Consider the following 7,259-nt stretch of genomic DNA (forward strand, 5'->3'; position numbering starts at 1 on the left):
AAAATCTTTAAATGTTTTATATTATTTATTTTAAAAAGAAAAGTAATCGAATACGCACATTATTCCTGTCTTTTACTGTTTTGCCATCTATCTGTCTTGATTTCTGTGTTCGGCTCTGCTATGGTTTCTGTTGGTTTGTGCACCTAAAGTCATTTTCTTTCCTCCCTCTCCCGCTGGAACATTTTTGCCTGTTTCAACGCTTCTCCTATAATCTAGCCATGCCTTTTATCTTGTATTTGCTTGACATAATATGTATGTTTGCTGAAAGAGCTCTTGCCAGAAATTAAGCTCAGAGTTTGTCAAAGACTCAGGCTGGTTTTGGGGCCCAGTTGATAGGACGAAGGGGAAGGAGGAACGGGTTCGGGGCACTTACTTTTGTGCCGTTATTGTGTGTTGATCACTGTCTTTGTAAAGCTTTAGGTGTACTGAACATTCTGTTATAGGGTGAATGTCTGACCTAGTTTTGGTTTATACTTTCAGCTGAAACTGTAAAAATATAACACAAACTATTTGAATTATTTGGCCATCATCCTCCCTTGTCTGGAATCGACACGTCCCACCCTCTACTTCCCTTTACTGTTTGTTTGTGCTCTCAGTATGTGTCCCTGTAACACATGACCAAACCTCATCTGTATGGCTCTCAGCGTCCACTAACACCTAACTTACTACTCTGAATACCTTAATGCTTTGCGCCCAGGCAGCTCTCACCTCCTCATCCTCATTCCTCGCTCTCAGCCTCCATTGTTTAATATAGTTACTGTTCTCTCCCGCATGTGCGCTCGAGAGCCTGTGATATATCCTTAGTTATCTATGTTTTTAACAAGCCTGTCCATTTCCATGGAGACTTGATATGAGCTCTCAATCTCCGTACCTCTGACTGAAACCAACTCACAAAGATACCCCCGTTGTGTTTCTGCCAGGGTGTGCCATTTAGCAGAGGGTAGAAAAAGAGTTTACCCTGATCGGCGGATCAGAGGCTGATTGTGAGGATGATGGTGGTCTTGATAGCTGTGTTTGAATGCAGGTATAATTCAGTTCTTAATACTGGAGCTAAAGTCCTAGACAGCCGACTTTGATGATTGGTGGCTGGTTTGCACCCATAGATTTGGTTTAGCAAAGGCCGATTAGCAGGGAAGGACAGTTAAACACACATATTTGTTTTTTGGTGGAAGATGATTTTATTGAACAATAAAAAACAAAAGTGGTTTACTGATGTTGATACATTTTATTACAGATGTTATGATGGTATAGGATGGTCAAATACAGAGATGCTCAGTCTCTCATCTGGCCTTTTTCATGTGGACACATTTTATCTTGTTCATGGAGCTGAAAGAAGACCTTGGATAAATGGTAAATGATAAATGGACTGTACTTATATAGCGCCCATTCAAATTGCTTTTACACTATGCATAATGAAGTCCCCTTGACCAGTGAAATTCAAGTACTCCTCATTTATTTCAGCTGTTCAGGAAGAGCTATTAGTCCTTACTCACATTGGGGTGAAACATTTAAAATACCAAATAAAGTGCAAATAAAGGAATGAATAAAATGCACAATATAATGATTATATTTTTTAAGAAGGTTTTGGCCCAAAGAAATATCAGCAACAGTCGATGCACAAATATCTAATATGCTGATGATGCATGAACTATTTTCACCATCAACTGAAAATCTGTCAGTTATTTCTGTTCAATTAAAATGCTGAAAAACACCACAGTCACATTTTGCCAAAGTCCAAAATGCTAATTTTGTTCAATTTACTGCAATAGAAAATGAAATAGACAAGCAAATCTTCACATTTGAGAATTCGGGATCAGTGAATTGTAACTACACTGACCTGGATGCTCTGAATTGGTGAGTGGTGTGATGTTATCCAGCAGTGGGAGCTCGATGTGACACTTTAGCCTGCACGGCTAAAAGTGGAGTCACTGCATTTATCTACTGTCCTCAACTCACTGTTCAAATATACCAGACAGTTTACAGACTTTCTTTTGGCATCAAACCACTTGTTTTTTGTGGGGGTTTTTTTCTTCTACACATGCTCAGTTTTCATTAAACCCATAGAGTTTCTGTTACATGTTCTGATGCTTGTACAGTATAGAAGATAGCCTGCTGATAGTTTGAATGACTGACCACTAATTATTTGAATATTCTGTAATAACAGCAAAATACTATTACTATTAATATTTAAAATCTGTGGTTTGTGAATCCAACATGAATCAAATGTGGAGCTTCTCCTTTGATTTACCTTTTGTTCAGTTTTCACAAAACCATTGAAAGCACTAAGACTAAGAAGCTGCTATTGTGGCATTAAGACAATCTATCATATCATAAGACTTGAAGAATATGAGCAGTTGAGGCATTCAGTATATCTCGAAAGCAATTCATCTTTATAACAACACGGAATACTTTGGCAGAAATAATTGATTATCCTGGCTTATTGTCCCGACAAGGAATGTATTAGTTATTTAAAACCTCTCCAACTTCAGGACGCCACATACTGACCCTGGGACATCTAAACTTTAGAGTGCAGGAAAGCCATTAATGTCTTCACTTTATAAAACATAACTCGGCCTTCGCTATCAATTATGTAGTTCTGGTGTGAAAGGGATGGAAAAACGGCCACACACAACAGGCAGCGGGCCCCGGCATGGACAGAAAGTGCTGCACCATGTGACCGCTGTGGATGTACTAACGCTCTCTCACGGTCTGAGTGAGAGCTATTCCCCCTGGACTCAGTGTTCCAATTGCATCAGTGTTTGTCTGCCTTCTCTAGGACATGGGGCTGAAATGGGGCTGGAGCTGAGAGAGCTCCATCTGGACACCCAGAGGGCTTTCTTACTTTATAAGCACAGTGCTGATTATGTTTTACCAGTTTAAATCTTGGACTGACGTGAAATTTACTCAGGTTGCAGGAGGTGTCTTGATATTTTTGTCACTTGCTGGGCGATGTTGATATTGTGTGAGATAGACTAATTATTATTATATAGATTTTGAAATGTTCTACTCTTACTCCATTACAGTTTTCTGACAGCTGTAGCCACTAATTGCTTACTAAACTAAACATATGGTTATCTTAATATATGATATGATATGAAACTTAATTAGGATAAATCTACCTAATTAGCTTCACCTCAACCAACTCATGCTCCTTACATGTTACATAGATAATACTAATCCAATATCCTATTTTGAAATATGTAATAACACATTTGTATAACAAGTACTTTTACTTTTGATACTTCTAGAATATTTTGTTAATACTTTCATACTAGTTATATTCTCTGTTAATTGGTTTTATGCAGAAGATTTAAATACTTCTTTCACTAATGATAATTTAATATATTTTATTGTTGTTTTACTTGATATTATACTTATTTGAAATAGAGTGACGACAGTACATATTGGCTGATGTGTATGACAGATATATTGGTGTCAGTGTTTATTTCTGTCAAATAATACAGTAGCAATACAGAAATGTCAAAGATGTGTTTGACATAGTTTAGAAACAGTGTCATCATTATAGTTTGTCCATAGTTTATTTTTCAGCTGTAAAATCTCCCACTCAAGACATATCTTTGTCAGAATTTTTTTAAACATTGAAAAATGAACTAAAATATCTTATTTTTAAACTCAAGTTTTAATATCTATCCATCATGGTGGCCTCGTGGTTAAGACATGTACCACATTAACTGTCTCCAGTGCTGTCTGCCTCACTTTCTCCACACATTTTTTCTACTTTGTGTCCAAATACTATTAATTAAAGGAAAACAGTGCTTCATAATCAATCTAAAAGATCACTTAATCAATCTTTAAAATTTACTAGAAGTAATTGTGCACAATTTTTTACACTGAAGTAAATATTAATGTCCTGTCTGTTATCTCAGATTTCTCTCAGATCACATGCTTCAGTAAGTAATAAATCCAAAAGTCTGGCTGCAAAAAAAGGACAAAATTACAGTACTGACCTATTCACAATAGATTCATAAATTCTCCCTGTTTGCCTCCACAGTCAGCTGATGAACATGATTTAGGAGTAAATGTCAAACATTTTTCTGGCAAGCAGCAAGAGAGCACTTCTGAAAAAGCTCCATTCACATTTGCTTGCATATTGTGAGACTGCTTCATTGTCGAGTATGTGCTGAGTAAAATTTGCCTACGTGATTTCTGGGTATTAGACTGCAAATTACCACTCGTTAGCATTTGGTGATGACCATGTGCAGAGCCTAGCTCTACCACGTTGATTATAATCATGTTTTTTCTGCTTTTCATTCCTTTCGACTGCAGTCTTAGAGTCTCTTCCAGCAACCGATTTGATATCAATGAATAGTTTCCTCATGTAGAGGCCAGGTGGCTGCCTTGTGCATTCAGATGGAGGCAGAGGTGGTGAGGTGGGGGTTAATATTTGCAGGCTGTAGGAATGTGTTTGGAGTCAGCAGTGAGAATTCCTCAGTTGTGCATTAGTAGGTCTCAGCTTTGCCTCTTACCTCGCCAAACTATCTCGATCCCCTTTTTTACCCTCTTCCCCCATGTCTGTCTCTCCCGTCTTTCACATCCATTTCTCATTTGATCTCCATCTTTGTCGCCACGTTCCTACCTCTGTCTCGCTCTTTTTCTGCTATGTTCTGTCTCAAGTTTTGATCCTCGCCACCTCCCTTCTTCTCTCAGGCTCTTCAGATGTCTCATAGACATCTGAAGAGCCTCAGGAGTTGGGGGTTGGGTAAAAAAAAGTGATAGATATTGAAACTCTGTGTGAGTGTGATAATTCTAGCACAGTATTATCTATCGGCTTCGTGTCGTCTTCACTATGTATGTATGTATGATTCCTGAGGAATGGGCTTTTTTTTCATGTCATCAGGCATTGTCTATTCATATCTCATGAGTTAGATCATATGTGAACCAGGAAATAGTCACCACCTGCCCACACAGTCTTTGTCTTCAGCATTAGATCAGGTAATGTGACTGCCACTTAGCTTTCCTGCTCAGGTAAAATCAGGACAAGAATCACAGAGACTGAAAAAAAAAACATAAATTGTACATGAACATCTGAAGTTGAAACAACATCGTTTTAGAGGGATTGCTCAACATTTTTGCTTTCTTTTTGAGTTAGTTCGAAAACAATCTCACATCTGCCAGTTAAATATAATACTTTAGTCAGTTAGCTTAGCATTAAGGCTAGCTGGACTCTCTCCAGAAGTAACAGTATCTTCCAACCAACACCATTTTTTTTAACGGATTAAACAAGTACATTTTGTCACCTTCAAACTTGTTACTAGTCTTTGTGCTGAGCCGAGTTAACAGCTAGGTGTAGCTTCATTTTTCTGCGTACAGATTTGAGAGTGGTGTTGATCACCTCATGTATGTCTCACCGAGAAAGCGAACTGTAAATGCAGTCAGCATTCACATAATTGTTTTAATCATTCATCAAACACATTTGCCTAAAATTAGCTGGTGTCAGCCTATTAAAGTTTTTCTTTAAGTAATTTGACACTGCTCGGTAAATTAATGCTGGCCGCTTCTGACATTTTAAAGCTTGAGCAATGGCCATTTGAAAAAAATTAACTGAATAAAAAAATAATCATTAGTTGTCACCCAAAAAGTCTAAAAGTTTATAGATCAAATGGTTTGAAGTATCACTACGTCTCCTCTGGCATATTGACGGCATTCACAAGGCTTTCCATTATGCGTGGCGGTGATACACATGCTCTGCAGTGGCGTCGGAGGTGTGAGTTGCCCGCGTCACACGACGACACCTCAGAGTGTGCCAGCTCTCTGGTGCCAGACAGAGAGGAGGAGAGGTGGGTACAGTGTGAAGACAGCGGGTAAAAGAAAGATGAAGGCATAAAGAAATGGGCCACCTGTGAGGCGAAGACAAGTGGGTGAAAAAGCGAGTGTCTGTGACAGGAAAGGGGGAAAAAAGGAAGGTGAAGGGGAGGAGGAATCATTTGTGTTTATTGTCTGTCTGCTCAGTGAACCATTGGAAAATGAACCTCGTGGTTCAGGGCACCAACAGTCACCTCAATGGCTCCATACCAATAAAAATGAGTCAGTCCGATGGCAAGTAGCAACTGGTTGACTGAAATGATGGTCTGTAAACATGACACATCAGTACATAAAAACAAGCGTTTACAAGTCAAAGATTCTGAAGTCAGCCGTGGATGTAAAACCTGCCTTTGCCGGCTGTTCTTTGGTCAGCGTGGGTTGTCAGGGTCACGTCTGTAAGATGAAAGGAGAGGCTGCGGTTGGTTGCTTCCACAGAAGGATGGAAAGGTCAGGAAGTGGCCCCAGCACAAACACCAGACTCATTGTTCAAGTTCAAGGTAACATTGAATGGGGTTTTCATTCAGTTAGCTCAGCCCCCCCTGTCCTCTGATAAGTTGCTGTTTTTAAAAAGGGTCGCAATTAGAGGAAAACACCGCCCTTGGCAACGTCTGACATTGGTGTCATGCTGTTATAATTGTTAACTAATTACGTCAATTTTATTTATTTAATTATGAGTTTTGAGGTGGATTGGGCAGAGCATTGCTGGCTATTTGATTTGAAAGAATTAGTTGGAGAGTATCTTTTTTAAAATATTGTGTGTTGTGTGTGTGTTATGTGTGTGTGCTTGCATGTGGCCAGTGTTCAGGTGTGTCCACTCTCTAACCTCTCAGACAATGAACAAGGTCACAGTCAGAGGGTCAGATGTCAGGGCGGCATTTCCCCTCCTCCACCTCCAGCAGCCTCCCTCCTTCCCTCTCTGTTGTGTCTGTTCAGTCGTCAGCTCCTCATTAACTCCTCACAGGGGATTTCCTGTTCGCCCCCTTTGCTTCCCCGTTCCTGTTCAAAATGGAACAGCATATTAGCCCTTTTTACAGAATATGAATAATTAAATCCTTCACAGCTATTGTGCTGAATATGCAAAGTAACTGCCTGAAAGTTGTAGCTACACATTAGGAATGAAAAAGGTAGTCAGAGCACGACTGAACTAGCTACAGTGTACAAACCTTTGGGAAGTCTAGTGCTGTAATTGATGACTTTGTGCTCTCACTGAGCACCGTACAACGCACACACACATGTATACGCACAAACACATAATTCAGAGTCTGACTCACCCCCTTTAACAGAAAGTCAATAACAATACAGGAATGATTAATCAGTCCCTCTGTGGCCCCTCCCTCTCTACTCACCACCTTCTTCCACTTCTCTTCTCAACCCCATTCACCCTCTCTCTCAGCTCAGTATTGATCTGAATGCATTTGCTTCCCATTTATCTGCTA

General features: G+C 39.5%; 1 long non-coding RNA gene across 1 annotated transcript in view; it reads left to right on the forward strand.

The window, feature by feature from the left end:
• LOC109142395 (uncharacterized) overlaps window positions 1–7,259 on the forward strand; it is a 19,376-nt gene that overhangs the window by 478 nt on the left and 11,639 nt on the right. The window lies entirely within an intron of this gene.

This window comes from Larimichthys crocea, chromosome XIII (assembly GCF_000972845.2).
Source record: "Larimichthys crocea isolate SSNF chromosome XIII, L_crocea_2.0, whole genome shotgun sequence".
Classification (NCBI taxonomy): Eukaryota; Metazoa; Chordata; class Actinopteri; family Sciaenidae; genus Larimichthys; species Larimichthys crocea.